The 17,837-nt window shown below is 41.5% G+C and overlaps 1 non-coding gene across 1 annotated transcript; it reads left to right on the forward strand.

The window, feature by feature from the left end:
* Positions 1 to 11,775: 11,775 nt before the first annotated feature.
* Positions 11,776 to 11,848, forward strand: TRNAK-UUU. Its single transcript has one exon. It is a non-coding gene; the product is annotated as a tRNA-Lys (tRNA).
* Positions 11,849 to 17,837: the final 5,989 nt, after the last annotated feature.

The raw sequence follows: 17,837 nt of genomic DNA on the forward strand, positions 1-17,837 counted from the left end.
TTTTTTTTTTTTTTTTGAGACGGAGTCTCGCGCTGTGTCACCCAGGCTGGAGTGCAGTGGCGCGATCTCGGCTCACTGCAAGCTCCGCCTCCCAGGTTCACGCCATTCTCCTGCCTCAGCCTCCGAGTAGCTGGGACTACAGGCGCCCGCCACCACGCCCGGCTAGTTTTTTGTATTTTTAGTAGAGACGGGGTTTCACCATGTTAGCCAGGATGGTCTCGATCTCCTGACCTCGTGATCCACCCGCCTCGGCCTCCCAAAGTGCTGGGATTACAGGCTTGAGCCACCGCGCCCGGCCACAATAGAGAATCTTTGACATCTGAAGTCTACAAAGTTACCCTGCCTTCTCTGCTCTCACAGGCGCCTATGCTACTAGTTCAGGAAAATCTGTCTCACTTATATCTGAAGAGAAAATGAAGTATGCTGGGCCAGGCACGGTGGCTCACACCTGTAATCTCAACTCTGGGAGGTTGAGGCCAGAGGATCATCTGAGGTCAGGAGTTCAAGACCAGCCTGGCCAACATGGTGAAACCTGATTTCTACTAAAAACACAAAAATTAGCCAGGTGTGGTGGTGCACATCTGTAATCCCAGCTACTGGGAGGCTGAGGCAAGAGAATCACTTGAACCCAGGACGTGGGGGTGGCCGTGAGCCAAGATGGCACCATTGCACTCCAGCATGGATGACAGAGTGAGACTGCATCACACACACACAAAATAAGTATGCTGGTATCCACAGACAGCTGCAATAAAAATAAATATAAAACTTGCAATCTAATCTTTCTATATACAAGTTTGCCCAAAAATATGGCTACAAAGAAGAATATAAAATAACATAATTCATGATTAATTTATTAAAAATATTATAAGGAGGTATGAAAGGAAAATAAATACCAGGATCCCAAAAATTACAAAACCGAGGGAAAAGTCAAGCTGGGAACTATGTCAAGCAAACCTGCCTCCCATTTTATTCCTGAATAAGATAGGTATGAAAATAAGAAGTTACATACCTCCCTCACAATTTGCCCACAAGGAAATTCCTTGTGGACAAAGAACAGAGAGAACTCAAAGTCATCCCTCTGAGGCTCACCTGAGACACATGTGTATCAGATTGCTTCCTCTGCCCTATTGTTTACGTAAAAATGCAGATTCAAGGAGCCAGACTAAATTGTGTTTTCAAGGTCTCAAAAGAATGCAACCTTTGTCTCTTATGGACTTCTAACCTTGAAGCCCCTACTTTGAGTTGTCCTGCCTTATCACACCGAACCAATGTACATCTTACACATACTGATTGATGGCTCATTGTCAGAGGCACTGGAACAACGGCGACTCCACCTTGAAGGGGCTGGGTGAAATAAGGCTGAGACCTACTGGGCTGCATTTCCAGGAGGTTCAGGCATTCTTAGTCACAGGATGAGAGAGGAGGTCACGACACGGTACAGGTCACAAAGACCTCACTGATAAAAGGATGCGATAAAGAAGCTGGCCAAAACCTACCAAAACCAAGATGGTGACCAGAGTGACCTCTGGTCGTTCTCACTGCTCATTATAGGCTAATTATAACTTATTAGCATGCAAAAAGATACTCCCACCAGCACCATGAGTTTACAAATGCCATGGCAACCTCTGGAAGTTATCCTATACGGTCTGTATGATCTGAGGAACCCTCAGTTCCGGTAATTGCCCACCCATTTCCAGGAAAATTCATGGAATAATCCACCCCTTGTTTAGCATATGATCAAGAAATTACTATAAGAATAAGCTGCAGAGCAGCCTATGCTGCTGCTCTGCCTATAGAGTAGCCATTCTTTATTCCTTTACTTTCTTAAAAAACCTGCTTTTTACTCTACGGACTCTCCCAGAATTCCTTACTACACAAGATCCAAGAATCCTCTCTTGGGTCTGGATTGGGACTCCTTTCCGGTAACATTATGTCTCCCTAAAACGTATAAAAGCAAGCTGTACGGCCGGGCGCAGTGGCTCACGCCTGTAATCCCAGCACTTTGGGAGGCTGAGGTGGGCAGATCACCTGAGATCAGGAGTTCGAGACCAGCCTGATGAATATGGAGAAATTCTGTCTCTATTAAAAATACAAAAAAAAAAACCAAACAATTAGCCGGGCATGGTGGCATATGCCTGTCATCTCAGCTACTTGGGAGGCTGAGGCAGGATAATCTCTTGAATCAGGGAGGCAGAGGTTGTGGTGAGCCGAGATCGCGCCATTGCACTCCAGCCTGGGCAACAAGAGCAAAAACTCCTTCTCAATCAATCCATCAATCAATAAATAAGCAAGCTGTACTCCGACTACTTTGGGCACATGTCCTCAGGACCTCCTGAGGCTGTGTCACGGGTGTGTCCTTAATCTTGGCAAAATAAACTTTGTAAATTGATTGAAACCTGTCTCAGATACTTTTGGGTTAAACAGAAACAATAATGGCTATAAAGAAAAAAACACAAAGCAGAAACACAAGAATTCAGGAAATACATTGCCAGAAATAAATATTTCATGACAAGAAAAATAAAGACTGTGAAACAGAAAAATACAGAACTCAGAGACAAAAGAAAAAAATATTCAAGATTGAAGACTAAAATTACAAAAAGCACAAAGCGGGTACCACTGATAGCATATAAGTGGATAGTGAGAATAGACATGAAAAATAGAAGAACAACAAAAATATAATCAAACTAATTATAAAAATAATTATAGATATAGAGCAGGTGTTGATGCTCTACAGCTATGGACCAAATCAAGCCTACCACCTATTCTTGTGTGGCCTTGAACTAAGAATGTTTTTTCTATTTTTAAATGGCTCAAAAAATGAAAACAACTTTATAACATATAAACAATGATATGAAATTTATTTTCAGTTTAAAATTCAAATTAGGCTTTATTTGAATAAAGGTTTTTGGAGCACAGTCATACTCATTCATGTACCATTATATTATATGTTGCTGCTTTCATACTACCCTTCTCAGTGCCAGAGTTGAGTAGCTGCAGACCATATGGCCTGCAAAGCCTAAAATATTTACTATCTGATCTTTTACAGAAAAATTTTGCCAACTGCTAATGCAGAATATAGGCAAGGGAGATTTTAAAAATACACAGATGTGTGGAGGGACATGGTGGCTCACATCTGTAATCCTAGCACTTTGAGAGGCCAAGGCCGGCAAATCACATGAGGCCGGGAGTTTGAGACCAGCCTGGTCATAATGGTGAAACTCTGTCTCTACTAGAAATACAAAAATTGGCTGAGCATGATGGTGTACACCTGTAATCCCAGCTGCTTGGGAGGCTGAGGCAGGAGCATTGCTTGAACCCGGGAGGTGGAGGTTGCATGAGCCAAGATCTTGCCACTGCACTCCAGCCTGGGCGACAGAGTGAGACTCTGTCTCGAAACAACAACAACAACAAACCCACATAAGTGGAATTCCCCCCTCCAAAATAAGAATTATTGAAACAGTGCAGAATTTGCATTACATGAGAAAATATTTATAATCTAAAAGAAAATTTGAATATATCTACTGAAAGATCACAAAGCATACCAGAGAAAATTGATCTCAAATAGGATAATTTCTAGTACTGTTATTTGACTTTGAAAATAAAAAAAATATTTGGGTAGCAGCTACAAAGGTCAAGTCAACGCTAGGGGAAAGAAAATCATGTTGGCATCTGATTTCTCTACAACAGCATCAAATGCCTGAAGACAGTAGAGTAACACCTACCATACACTCAAGGAAATATAGGGTGAATAAGGGGTTGTATATATTCAGAAAGCTGCATTTTCAAGTCAAATATTCTGGATAAACCACTTAAAAATGCAAGAAGTCAGGATATATTGATCACATAGACTTTCCTTCAATAAACAACTACACAAAGTATTATTCTAGGCAAACAAACAAACAATTAAAATGACTGGGGAAATTGGAGCAAAACAATTAACATGGGGCACTGAATGTATTAAACTGCAGATCACCAAAACAGTGAGAAAGATAAGAGTAACTGAAGAAAATGGAAATGGTATATGCTCTGACAATATTGAGATGATATAACTAAAAATTTGAAGGAGTACGGAGCAATACTGCAGAATTTAGGTTCACTGTACAATCTCTAATAACTAAGATAAAAAGTATTATTTAAGAATGACAAACATTCTGTGCCTATGATTATTTAACTGAACCAAAGCAAACAGTGAGAAACTAAAATTTGGTTGGAAATAAGATGGAAAGGAGAGAAGAGAAAGCAACTCTATTCTGTGAGTTAGTTCCAATAGAAATCTGAACAGCCAACCTTCAGAACAGAACTCTGCTAAGAGCTGAAAACATTGTGAGTAATGTTAGTAGTCAATTACAACAAAGGCAAATGCCTTTGAATGACTTCCCCCGGCTCTTGATGTGTGGATAGATATTACCAATACTGCTTAGTTTACTTGATAATAGGGAATGCTGACTTAGAATTTCAAGTAACTGAAACATTATTCCCTCTAAAAAATTTCATTCTTTTCATTAGTGGGCCTATACTAGAAAAAAATTTGCTCAATTCTATAGTTATATTTTGAATTTTGTTAAAAATGTTGTTTTCTCAGCTGAGTGTGGTGGCTCACGCCTGTAATCCTAGCAATTCCGGAGGGCAAGGCAGGTGGATCACCTGAGGTCAGGAGTTCAAGACCAACCTGGCCAACATGGTGAAACCCTGTCTTTAAAAAATAAAAAAATTAACCCGGCTTGATGGCGGGTGCCTGTAACCTCAGCTACTCAGGAGGCTGAGGTAGGAGAATCACTTGAACCTGGGAGGCAGAGGTTGCAGTGAGCTGAGATTGCACTATTGCACTCCAGCCTGGCCTACAGAGTGAGACTCCATCTCAAAACAAACAAACAAACAAACAAACAAATGTTGTTTTTTCTCTTACAATTTAAAACTTACAGAATATCCTTGAGTTTTCCTCTTGACCCATCTGGTCTTTTTACAGAAAACATTGGCTGACTCATAACAACATAGATCATGTTGGACTAGGGTAATATGAAGTAGGGCAGGAATACTTGAAATTGTCAGCTACTGGAATTTGATGACATTTCTAGGAACAAGAAAATTTTACCTTTTAGAGGAGTTCATTTGGGGGACTTGAATTCAAACTCCTAATATTTGACTCAAAGTTCTCATGGTATTACTTCTTTACATTGTTTCAAAGTAATATTCTGGGTATTCTATCTGAGAAACAAACAAATTTAATTAAGTAGGCAAAGTTTCAAAGTAATATTCTGGGTATTCTATCTGAGAAACAAACAAATATAATTAAGTAGGCAAAACCAAGCAAACAAAACACCACCAGATCACCAACCACACACAAAATGGGTAAAATTAGATACCCGATTGCCAATTGTTGCTTGTAATATTTGTATTATCTTTCATGGGAAATGAAAGCCTCTGAAAGCTACTAATTAGAGGGCTAATAAATACAAGTATGAAAACTGACCAGTGCATGAACATCTTTCACCTTAATCAAGTCAGGAAACCACTTGTGATAGACTGAATAGTGGCCCCTCACAGATGTCCACATGCTAATCCCAGAAACCTATGAATACGTTACCTTACATGGCAAAAGAGATTTTGCAAAGTAATTAAGTTTAGGATCTTGAGATGAGAAAAGTATCCCAGATGATCCAGTTGGGCCCAATATTATAAAAGGGAAGTCAAGAGTGAAAGAGACAGAAAAAGAATATGTGATGATGCAACCAGAGGATAGAGTGATGTATGTGCTTTGAAAATGGAGGACTAGCCAGGTGCAGTGGCTCACATCTGTAATCCCAGCACTTTAGGAAGCCATGGTGGGCAGATAACGAGGTCAGGAGTTTGAGACCAGCCTGGCCAACATGGAGAAATCCCATCTCTACTAAAAATACAAAAAATTTAGCTGGGCGTGGTGGCAGACACCTGTAATCCCAGCTACTTGGGAGGCTGAGGCAAGGAGAATCACTTGAACCTCGGAGACAGAGGTTGCAGTGAGCCAAGATCATACCATTGCACTCCAGCCTGGGCAGCAGTGCGAGACTGTGTCTCAAAAAAAAAAAAAAAAGAAAAAAAAGAAAAGAAAGGAAAAAGAAAATGGAGGACTGTATCCCTTGAATCAAGGGATACAGGTGGCTGCTAAGAGCTGGAAAAGGCAAGGAAACAGATTCTCTTTTGAAGCCTCAGGAGGAACAAAGTCCTGCTTGATCTTAGACTTCTGACTGTATGAGAATAAATTTGTGTTAAGTCACCAAGTTTGTGGTAATTTGTTGCAATAGCAAAAGGAAACTAACACATGACTTATTACTCAATAGTGATTACAAAACAAAGGGAGAGGTTCTTCCTAATCCAGGGTTTCTCAATCTCAGCACTATTGACATTTTAGGCTAGAGAATTCTTAGTTGGTTGCAGATGCTGTCCCATGCACTGTAGAATGTTTAGCAGCATCACTGATAACTAATCACTAGATGCAAGTAGCACCCTTCCCCAGTGTGACAACCAGAAATATCTCTAGACTTTGGCAAAATCACTCCTAGTTGAGAACCACTGTTCTTGTTCTTCTGACTCTCACATCTCTCTTATCTTAAGCCATAGAATGTATCACATCCCATCTCTTTACTTCACCCACTATACAATTAGGCTATCAAGAAGAAATGAATGAGAGGAAAAAATGAGAGAGATAAAAGCCAGTGAGTAAAGTGATGGGGAGAAGGTATATGAGGAATGAAAGAAGAAGGCCAGCAGGTGAAGAAAAAGAAGCAGCTCTGGTGAGAACAATGGAGAAGGAACGACATGCAGAAATATGGAAGAATGCTCAAAATGCCTGCCACTTACTCTCACAGAGAAGTTAAAGGTCTGAAAATAGGAACGAATAGCCCTCTCCTTATCTATATTTTAAGGCCTGGATTTTAGGACTGAGCTATTACTATTATTCCATGTAGAAATTTGTAAATATGTAATTTTTATTGAAAGGACAGAGGAAAGAAGAAAGAGGGAAAGGATTTCTAAACCACACTAGTCTAAAAAGAGCTGAAAGAAGGGCAATGTTCTAATGAAGAAAGTGGGGAAGAGCAACATTTGGTGCGCCTGCCAAAGAATTTTTTTAAAAGAGTAGGGTAGTAAAACAGTTAACATGAGAAGTTGCAGATCTTGAATCTGTGGCGTATGCAAAATAGGTATGTCGGAAGTGGGATTCAAACCCATGCCTCCATTTGGAGATCCGAACCCCCAGAGGGGGAAGCCTAAGCTTGAGTCTGGTGCCTTAGACCACTCGGCCATCCTGACACCTGCATGGAGTGGGTGGTTCAATCATCTACTTACTGTAATCAATAGTCAATCTGTTCCAGAGACTGTGTTCAGTTGTACAGTGAAAACTAAACTAATTGCAAAACAGAAGAGGAGTAAAGCTGAGTTTTGATGGAAGTGGAGACTATCACTATGGCACACAGTTAAGGCAGCCCCAGAGCCAAGGAGCCGGGTGTATTGAGACCCCGCTCCCGCCCACACCTCCCCTTAATTCGTTGCCCACCAAGATTCCCTCCTCCCACTCACCCACCAGCCCCACAATCCAAGTCAGTCCCCACGGTGTGGGAATTTCACATATCTGTAGATCTTGTTAGTGATGGCTGTGGAGACCTTTTCTGCTAGCTTGTTTTGATGCTTACACTCTCTTCTCACAATTAAATTGAAAAGTAACATAGGTAAGGAGGGAGCCAGTGAGAAAGGCTTGAACGCCCCCCTTTAAACCTGTCTTCCAGCATCCAAATCGTCCTTCTAAGTTTAGGTGGTGGCATATTGCACACTCTTCCTGTGTTTCTCCCCAGATCCCACACTTCTTCCAGCACTTTCTTCACCCACTGGCTTTTATCTCTCTCATTTTTTCCTCTCATTCATTTTTTTCCTGATAGCCTGGGTAAAGGGGATACGAAAGTGAAGGGATGTGATATATGGTTCGATATGTGCTAATAGAGGTATGAGTAAAAAGGGTTAATGGCTATTACCAAGCAATAAACTGTATCTGCCTTCCCTTCTCCCTCCTTTCAGTGATGAAGGTGAGAGGCTCACAGCTGTCCCTGCTTTTATTTTGTAGCGAAGGGCTTCCAGCATTACAGACACATTGTAAATCAGTTATCGGAGAGTTGCAGGCTATTTTGTGAATGGACAATGGCCAAAGAGAAGTTGGTCTTGTTGTTGTTTACTTGTCTGTCATTTTAAAACAACAACAGCAACAACAAAAACAGGGTCTTCTTTGGTTACCCAGCCTGGAATGCAGTGGCTATTTACAGGTGTGATCATAGTGTACCGCAGCCTGGAACTGCTGGTCTCAAGCAATCCTCCTGCCTCAGCCTTCCAAGTAGCTAGGACTTGTATTAATAATTTCTTGATCTAGCTGTAGCATGTAAAATATTTTAACAACATTTAGAGATGTGGAAAGAATGAAAACCTTGAGTCAGGTATCAGTGGGATTGAATTCAGGCTCCACCCTTATGAGAACCTTGCAGTGGTCCAGAAAAAGGTGATGATGGTTTGGACTAGATGATGGTGGGCATCAGATGCACCACATGAGGAGTAAGAGCCAATAGCTTTATCCATAGGGAAGAGTAAAAGGATGTGAACCATGGGCAAGAAGCCTATTTAACAATCAATAGACTAGGTTCTACCCCATACAAGGCCATCATCACAATTTGTCAGCCCATGCTCACAATATCACAAGCCAAAATTAACAGACTAGAGAACTAAATCAAAGTAGAAATTCTCACCAGTGAAAGAATGTTTTAAATGCTTAAAGAAGGGCTTTTTTTTTTTTTTTTCCGGAACCAACACAACTGGAGGCAGGCTTTGGCAGAGCTATAATATATAAATGATGGAAGGTAGTGAAACATCCAGAATAGTTTTGAGCAGGACTATCAAAAAGTTTATTATTGGCCGGGCGTGGTGGCTCATGTTTGTAATCCCAGCACTTTGGGAGGCCGAGGCGGGTGGATCACAAGATCAGGAGATCAAGACCGTCCTAGCTAACACGGTGAAACCCCGTCTCTACTAAACAAACTACAAAAAGTTAGTCGGGCTTGGTGGCGGGCGCCTGTAGTCCCAGCTACTCTGGAGGCTGAAGCAGGAGAATGGCATGAACCCAGGTGGAGCTTGCAGTGAACTGAGGTCGCGCCACTACACTCCAGCCTGGGCGACAGAGCGAGACTCTGTCTCAAAAAAAAAAAAAAGTTTATTATTTATAGAATCTTCATCTAAAGGAAATTGTTCCATTTAGAAAAGTGACCTATTTTTTTCTTTAAGTGAGAATGCCTCTAATCTATAACGACTTGATGACACTCACATGAAGATCAGAAGTGATTGGATTAGATCTCAAATGCAGCCAATGAAGTGACCTGTGAGAGGGTGTGAGCAAAAGCTTCAATGTTGAACACCAATGGGATTTTCTCGGTTAAGTAGACCAAACATATTTTACTATTTTTTTTGGCTTTCAAAGTGGGAAATACTGAGAGATATGGTCACACGGTAGAAGAAAATGTGACTTGACAAAAAAAGAAGACATGAAAGAATTTACTGATTCATTATTCACTGTTGCCCTGAGTATAAATCAGGAAACTCTTATTGTTGATGAAGGTGGTAGAAGAATCCAGCATGAATCCTAACAGATTAAGAGTGCTTCCCAGATGCAATGTGGCTGACCTAATTTTAAAACTCCCACTCATGCCAGGCTTTGCTTGGTAATATAAGGAGAGGGTGGAAGAAGAGAGTATACACCAAGTGGATCGGCTTATGAGCCTGCCAAGAAAGGCAGCATGTTGCCCTGAAAGAAAATAGCCTGCTTTATTCCAGCTATGCTAATCCAACCTTTCTGGAAGCCAGGCATATGGCAAGATTTGTTGCTTTCTTGGCCTGCCCTGCTCAGGAATGTAGCCTTTTGCTTTCTTGTGGGCAAAGCTGACTTTATTGATTTGTTCATTCATTCATTCATTTCACAAATATTTGTTGAATGCACAGCCAAGTTCTGATTCTGTAATTGGTACCAAAGATACAGAAGTGGAGCAGTGCAGGGAGACAGACAAATACATAAAACTGATGGGTGCCAACGCACTCTCACCAAAGGCCGCCAGGGACACACCTGGAGTTGGGTTTATTACATGTTGCAGTGAGGGAGAACACACAGTGGAAACCACGGGTGTCTCACTAATAGGGTGTTAGAAAAAAAATTATAAAATTTAGACTTTGGCGGGGTGATTTGAGACAGGCTTTAAGAAAGTAGGGCTTTGCCGTGCTTTGGATACTGTCAGGAAGTAGGGGTAATTTTTGTTGTTGTTGTTGAGACGCAGTCTCGCTCTGTCGCCAGGTTGGAGTGCAGTGGCGCGATCTCGGCTCACTACAAGCTCCGCCTCCCGGGTTCACGCCATTCTCCTGCCTCAGCCTCCCCTTCTGCCCACTACTTCAAAAAATAGAAAAAAATAGCCAGAAGTGGTGGCAGGCGCCTGTAGTCCCAGCTACTTGGGAGCCTGAGGCAGGAGAATGGCCTGAACGCAGGAGGCGGAGCTTGCGGTGAGCCGAGATCGCGTCACTGCGCTCTGGCCTGGGCGACAGAGCGAGACTCCGTCTCAAAAAAAAAAAGAAAAGAAAAGAAAAAGGAAAAGGAAAAGGAAAAGGAAAAAGAAAAGCTGGCTTATTTATTTATTTATTTATTTATTTATTTATTTATTGAGATGGAGTCTCGCTCTGTCGCCCAGGCTGGAGGGCAATGGTACGATCTTGGCTCACTGCAACCTCTGCCTCCTGAGTTCAAGCGATTCTCCTCCGTCACTCTCCCGAGTAGCTGATTACAGGTGCCCACCACCAAGCCCAGCCAATTTTTTTTTTTTTGTATTTTTATTAGAGACCGGGTTTCGCCATTTTGGCGAGGCTGGTTTCAAACTCCTGACTTCAAGTGATCCACCTATCTCAGCCTCCCAAAGTGCTGTGGTTACAGGCGTGAGCCACTGTGCCCGGCCTAATGTTTTAAACAATAGAGTTACTGACTCAAAAATAAATAGTCCTGGGTTAGGCAGTCCAGGTCTGGCACAGCTCCTCATGGAACAAGTCTCTTCCTGTCTTCCTCTTCTGCCAAATTGGCTGTGGGGTTTTTGTCCCCATGGTCCCTCTTTACAGGTGCTCAAAATATCTCAAGAATTAATGAATACTGAACAAACCACGAGCACTATTTCCTGAACTCCCAGGCCATTCTTGTCTTTGAATGAATTGGGGCTCCAGACAAAATGCGAAGAGAAAATTAGAGGGGGACTTGTATTTTTATTTCCTCCTACCTCTGAAGAACCTAGACATTCCACTTCTGAAAGTGTGGGAAAAATACCAAATGGAGCAACAGAGAACCTTCATCTTCTTTCCACACTTTTTAATCCTCTCGAGGATTCTCCTCAGTTAGGCCAATCGTTCCTTAAAACCGTCTCCACCTCCTGGTTCCTCCCTCCAAGATGGCGAGGGAGCCCGCAAATTCGGTCTCCCAGGACCCCTCTGCCCAGAGCAACGAACTCCCTTTGGCAATATAGGAATAATCTTCATTCTCCCTGCAATTGTGTACATGAATAAGCTGTTTAATGAAAGTACAGTGTGGAGGTTAAATTATCTGCTTGGTGATTAAATGGCTTAGGTGATTGAGCTCCAACCCTGGTAGTTTCTGAAACCATGGATTTCCTGCAGCTTTTCTTGGCAAGCCAATTACTGATGGGATTACGTTATTTAAAGAATGAAGAAGGCTACAGCAAGAGGGCCTGGGTAGCTCAGTCGGTAGAGCATCAGACTTTTAATCTGAGGGTCCAGGGTTCAAGTCCCTGTCCAGGCGCTAAGTGTAGTTTTGACTTCTGCCACATGTAGAAGTCAAAACAGAAAACTTCTGCCGTATGTGTCGAAACAGTCCTACCCTCAGACCTTTGCTAGGTTTAACTTACTTATACTCTCCAAAGACTAAATCACATATTTGTAAGAAAATTTAGGATTATGGTAAAGACACTGTAACAAGTAACTTGCACTGGAGTTAATGGATAGCTACTTTCAAATTCCCTTACGTGGTGGGGGATAACTACCTCATTCTAGAGGGTGTTGCAGTTTGGGAGCACCCTAGTAGCATGTAGACTGAGAGCAGTGGCCTTTGTCTTGTTCATCTCCGAGTTTCCCAGGTCTTAGACAAGATGGTAGTACACAAAACCCTGCAAGAAACATGAACTAAAATCCAGACAGATTTTGAAATTGTCAGTCATCCATTTTGTGCTTTCATTACAAAGCTACTGTCCTCACCTTAAGATATAATCTAAAAAAAAAAAAAAAAAAAAAAAACCAGAAATGGGCTTCTGTGCATTTTTTCTGTGTACAGCACTATAGATTTTTATAAGACTTGAAATGGGTTTTAGACAAAAAGTCGAGGTTTTTACCCAGTGGATACTCTGAGCACAGTAAGTGCATATTCTTTATGACTGTTCCCTCATTTTCACTAGTCATATGTACCCTAGAGAAGAGGAGTAAAGCTAACAAGATTTCTATTAGAGAAACTCTGTATTTGAAAAGTTGTGGAAGTTTTCCCGCCTTCAAAGTGGACCTCAGAAATCAGTAGGCAGGGCAGCAGGAATTGTCAGTCCCTGGTTGCACCTGACATAAAAATGAAGTATTTTTTTTTAGCAGAAACAGGTATTGAAAGGTCAAAAGTCTGCTGTTCCCCAGACTTAACCTCCAGCTCTCTCTTAGGTCCTAATTCAGCTGGTGAAATGATGAGATCTGTAAGAAGAGTGAGAGGAATTCAGGGTTTCAAAGACTTTCAGGGTCTCCCAAAGTGTGTCTCAATCACCTGGGGACTCATGTTTCTTCCTGAACTTGAGGAGATATGTCCAATTTAGTAATGACTGGAGTGAACAAGGTTTCTTCTTCAGAGGAATTAAAAGATACAGAAAGAGGCCAGACTCAGTGGCTCACCCCTGTAATCCCAGCACTTTGGGAGGCCAAAGTGGGCAGATCCCTTGAGATCAGGAGTTCAAGACCAGCCTGGCCAACATGGTGAAGCCCCATTACTACTAAAAATGCAAAAATTACCTGGGCGTGGTGGCATGCGCCTGTAGTCCCAGCTACTCAGGAGGCCGAGGCAGGAGAATTGCTTGAACCTGGGAGGTGGAGGTTGCAGTGAGCCAAGATCACGCCACTGGACTCCAACCTGGGTGACAGAGTGAGACTCAGTCTCAAATAAATAAATAAATAAAAATAAAAGATAGGGAAAGCAGAATTAAAGTTATAACTTACAACACAAGACAGAGGATTTAAATCTGTTGTGCCCTTCAACATTCTTTCTGCACTTTCACAATTGGGATTTCCTGGGTTATTTAAGGTTGGGTGGGAAGTGGAATGACTGCCCACTTCCAAGGGTTTTGCAGGCATAGAAGACCATTTCCCATGTCTCTCGTGCTTCTCCCTTTTTAGCACACCCATCCTAATGCTAACTTTTCCTTTCTCCTCTCCTCCACCTTTCCCTAGGCCCTTCTTTTCCCTCTTGTCTTCTCTTTTTTTCTACCTTTCATTCTCTGTTACCTCTCATTTGCTACTTAAGTGTTTCCTTTCCCATCCATAAGGGCAAAGTTGAATGAATCACTTGGTAATGCATCACCTTGAACATCAGAGATTCCATATTAATCCATGTCCTCTTCTAATATGTTTCATCACATCTTATCTTAAGGTCCATCTCATTCAAAGACAAGAATGACCTGGATGTTGAAAAAGTAATATTTGCTGCCACGATCATATTCGACCTTCAGTCATGCATGAGCACCTTTGCAGAGGAAGAAAGGAAGCAATGAGGTAAGAACCAAGACAACAAGAGACTTCACAATGTTTCCTGCAATAATGTCAGTTTCAAAATAAGTAAATAAATAAATAAACAAACAAATAAACCAAAACCATGGAAAATGATGAAAGGCTAGATTTTGTCAGGTATGGGACAGGGCAGGAAACAGAAAGCAGTGGCTGTGATTTACATAAACGGTGTTGTTCTTCTCTCCTGGGGGACTCAGAGTTGGGGAAAACAGAATAATTTTGGAGTCCACAAGTGCCATATTGAAAATATTAGTATGGTTTCACCCATCGAGGTCTGTGTTGTAGGTCCAGCATACATCTGCTGTGCAATCTGACTTTGCATAAGGTGCCAAGAAAACAGTTCTATGGATTCACATAAATTCGTTCAGCTCAACACAGAAGTACAATTTTATTCTTCATTCTTAATTTATTTTCCTTCTGTTTTCATTCATTTCCTCCATCCCCCTTCCTTTCATCCCAAGAGTCTCCTGCATTTCTTTCTTCTCTGAATATTATGTACTAGCAACCTCTGGCCAAAGAATGAGATGGATATGAGGGTGAGTGTAGGCATAGCTCTGAGCTTGTAAAGGTGAAAGCTATACAAAGCGAAGTGGAACCCAAGTTAATTTTAAGATTTCATGAGTTTTCTGTAGCCTGGGAACATTAGATTCAGGTTTTTCTTCCTTCCCAAATTTTACATTCTCTGACTTTTTCTGCTCAAGTAAGCATTTCCCTTGTCAAAGTGAGTATTGTGGAAATTGCTTTATCAGCATTAAAAGATGGTAGAAAAGACATTTTAAAAAGTGCTACATGTAATGGGATATTTTGACTGTATATTTAATTTAATATACATTAAAACAGGACTTTCAAGTATTGAGCCCATTGTATAAGCTCTGTTTAGAGAAGGGGTGATTATCCCTACAGTTTCTCATTGAGCAGCCCAGGTTAGCTTGTTATTAAACTTGGAAAGCATGAATGCCTCCTAATGGAAGATTACTGCAACCTTAATTCCATGGTCCCACCCATTAAGGTCCTTATACCAAATATTATTGTAATTACTGACACCATCTAATTGTTAACTGATATATACTCTGCAGTTATAGATTTGTCTACTACGTTTTGTTTAGTGGCTATTTCAATGCCTCAAATCTTCTCAGTTTGTCTGCATCTGTGAGGGAACACAGTACACTTTTACCTCTCTACCATGGATTATCTCATATGGCTTGCCATAGCACATAATCTTTGCCAGCAAGATCTTAACTGCATCCAACTTTCTCCAGAAATATAGATGTGATATTTATTGATGGCATTCTTCTCTGCAGAGACTTATTTGACACACACACTCACTCAAGACATACAAACATTTGGCTGAGTGCGGCGGGTCACACCTGTAATCCCAGCACTTTGGGAGGCCGAGGTGGGTGGATCACCTGAGGTCAGGAGGTCTAGACCAGCCTGGCCAACATGGTGAAACCCCGTCTCTACTAAAAATAAAAAAATTTGCTGGGCATAGTGGTGGACACCTGTAATCCCAGTTACTCAGGAGGCTGAGGCAGGAGAATCACTTGAACCCAGGAGGAGGGGGTTGCAGTGAGCCAAGATTGCATCATTGCACTCCAGCCTGGGTGACAAGAGTGAAACTCTGTCTAAAAAAAAAAAAAAAAAGACATACAAACATTCACAAAGGACCTCACAATAAAGGGATGGGTTATTGCCCCTCATGTGCAAAAATAAAATTATATAATTATCTCCTCTATTATTGGATGTTGAACTTTGACAAAATTATTACCACTTTCTAAGACACTCTTAAGAATAGTTAGATAGTCCTTTAGCATTATAAAATACATACACCTCAAGCCACAAGCCAATCAACATCTTGCTTTCTTACTCATCCTTCAACCTAGCACTCCCACTTTGAAATATTTATACTTAGGATACATTTCCAACAATATGAAACTATCTACACACATTAACTGCAGGACTACTTGAAACTGCAAAATACTGGAAACTACCTAAACTACCAAACATAGGATATTTATTGAATGAACTATTGTTTCACATGTAATGGTGTAATATGTAGTTATAAAAAGGAATGAGGGCCAAGTGCAGTGGCTCATGCCTGCAATCCCGGCATTTTGGAAGGCCGTGGCAGGAGGACTATTTGAGCACAGGAGTTTGAGACTAGCCTGGGTAAAATAGTGAGACCCTGTCTCTTGAAAAAATAATAATAATAAATTAGCTAGGTATGGTGGCGTATGACTGTGGTCCCAGCCACTAGGGAGGCTCAGGTGGGAGGATTGCTTGAGCCCAAGCGGTCAAGGCTGCAGTGTGAATTCCTTCAGTCACTTGGATTGCAGAGCCTTAGATTGGCTGTATCTCTGTACTGGCAGATTTTGACTGTCTCAGTTGACTCAGTGGACTTTTTGTTAAACCTGGACAACAGAAGCAACATGCATCCTGAAATATTAATACCATCTACTGAAGCCTGCTGAAGTCTCTTCATACCACAAACAACAGATCTTCTAAATGAGGGAGAGCAAGTAGGGAGTGAGAGAAGAAAGATCTTGTAGAACTGCCGGAGAATGCATTTGTTTTCACTCATCTTTGTTCATATGAAGTCCCTAAGAAACAGTATAAACTAAGGAAAGAGTAAGACCTTAAAATATCCCATCCAACTGTGGTAATAAAGTTAAAAACATACACTGACCAGATTTACAACTGGATAAACAGAGGGACAGAACTAAGTGACCTGGTTAAAGGTGTCTCTGTCTCTGCTAACTCCTCCTTAATAACTCGATTTGAAATGGTGCATAACAACTTAAAGTTTCATATGTTACAAAAAATTGTCAGAATCTTGGAAATGGGCAACAGAAATGATTGGGTGTCTTTTCAGTGAAGTGTTGGGCATTGTCTAATAGACCTCTGGAAATTACTTGATTGTGAGTGTGTACCTTTGACCAAATTTTTATTTGTTAAACTGTTCTAGGACTCCGCAGGAGAAAAGCTGACTTGTAGATAACTGATAGTAATGCAAATGATATTAGTCCATACCAACTCAAATACATTTTGTCTGATAGAAATATAATTAATTTCCAGTAGAAAATATAACCCCAGATATTACATTTTACTGTCCTGTATAGATTATTATTATTTTATTTTTATTATTATTATTGAGACGGAGTTTCGCTCTGTTGCCCAAGCTGGAGTGCAGTGGCACCATCTCGGCTCACTGCAACCTCCGCCTCCCAGATTCAAGCCATTCTCCTGCCTCAGCCTCCCGAGTAGCTGTGATTACAGGCGCACAACACCCTACCTGGCTAATTTTTGTATTTTTAGTAGAGACGGGATTTCACCAGTTGGTCAGGCTGGTTTTGAACTCCTGACCTCGTGATCTGTCTGCCTCCGCCTCCCAAAGTGCTGGGATCACAGGCGTGAGCCACCACGCCGGGCCTTTCCTGTATAGATTATTAATCAGTTTTCCATTTATCATTTACTTATTAATTTCCCCAAGAATCCTAAGATACAAATTATTAAATTCACAGATGGAAGGAGAGGACAAAATAACCCAAGACATCGCCCAATTTGCAAGTGATGCAGCCTAAATGTAAACTTCACCACCCACCCCAGTAGTTCGGCCCTTTCTGCCTCAAAGTCACTCCTGTGGCAGGCCGGCCTCAAACGACTGTCACCAACTAGCATGCTTGGAACACACTAAGGCAAAGAAAAACGCATTTCTTGTTCCCAACCAACCAGTCGAGGAATGAAAATTCCCAATTAGAGATCCTGGCGTGTTTCTAGAGTCAGCTGAACACACTTTGAATACTGGCGCGTTCGGTGACCTCTCTTCCCAGAGAGAAGGTGGCAGTGGACTTCCATCAGATGATGGCTTGCTGCGTGAACCCATTGATAAACCAATACGCAGGAATCAGACTTAAAATGACAAAACCAGGGCCAGGCGCAGTGGCTCACGCCTGTAATCCCAGCACTTTGGGAGGCCGAGG

This window comes from Theropithecus gelada, chromosome 4 (genome assembly GCF_003255815.1).
Source record: "Theropithecus gelada isolate Dixy chromosome 4, Tgel_1.0, whole genome shotgun sequence".
Classification (NCBI taxonomy): Eukaryota; Metazoa; Chordata; class Mammalia; order Primates; family Cercopithecidae; genus Theropithecus; species Theropithecus gelada.